Source organism: Branchiostoma floridae, chromosome 2, assembly GCF_000003815.2.
Source record: "Branchiostoma floridae strain S238N-H82 chromosome 2, Bfl_VNyyK, whole genome shotgun sequence".
NCBI lineage: Eukaryota > Metazoa > Chordata > Leptocardii > Amphioxiformes > Branchiostomatidae > Branchiostoma > Branchiostoma floridae.
Window position 1 is genome coordinate 9774121 of NC_049980.1, and position 825 is coordinate 9774945.

Genomic DNA, 825 nt, shown 5'->3' on the forward strand with positions numbered 1-825 from the left:
ATACCCTACATGGTCTATATGCAAAGGGAAGACACCTTACTTGCCTGTATAATACCCTATCTGGTCTATAGGCAAAGGAAAGCTGCTTTACTCACCTGCATAATACCCTATCTGGTCTATAGCCAAAGGAAAGACGCCTTACTCGCCTGTTTAATGGCCTATATGGTATATAGCCAAAGGAAAGACGCCTTACTCACCTGTATAATACACCATCAGGTCTATAGGCAAAGGAAACACACCTTACTTACCTGTGCGGTGTCTTACCTGGTCTGCTATAAAAGGAAACACACCTTACTTACCTGTACGGTGTCTTACCTGGTCTGTAGTCAAGGAAACACACCTTACTCACCTGTACGGTGTCTTACCTGGTCTGCTATAAGAGGAAACACACCTTACTTACCTGTACGGTGTCTTACCTGGTCTGTAGTCAAGGAAACACACCTTACTCACCTGTACGGTGTCTTACCTGGTCTGCTATAAGAGGAAACACACCTTACTTACCTGTACGGTGTCTTACCTGGTCTGCTATAAAAGGAAACACACCTTACTTACCTGTACGGTGTCTTACCTGGTCTGCTATAAAAGGAAACACACCTAACTTACCTGTACGGTGTCTTACCTGGTCTGGTATAAAAGGAAACACACCTTACTCACCTGTACGGTGTCTTACCTGGTCTGGTATAAAAGGAAACACACCTTACTTACCTGTACGGTGTCTTACCTGGTCTGCTATAAAAGGAAACACACCTTACTTACCTGTACGGTGTCTTACCTGGTCTGATATAAAAGGAAACACACCTAACTTACCTGTACGGTGTCTGACCT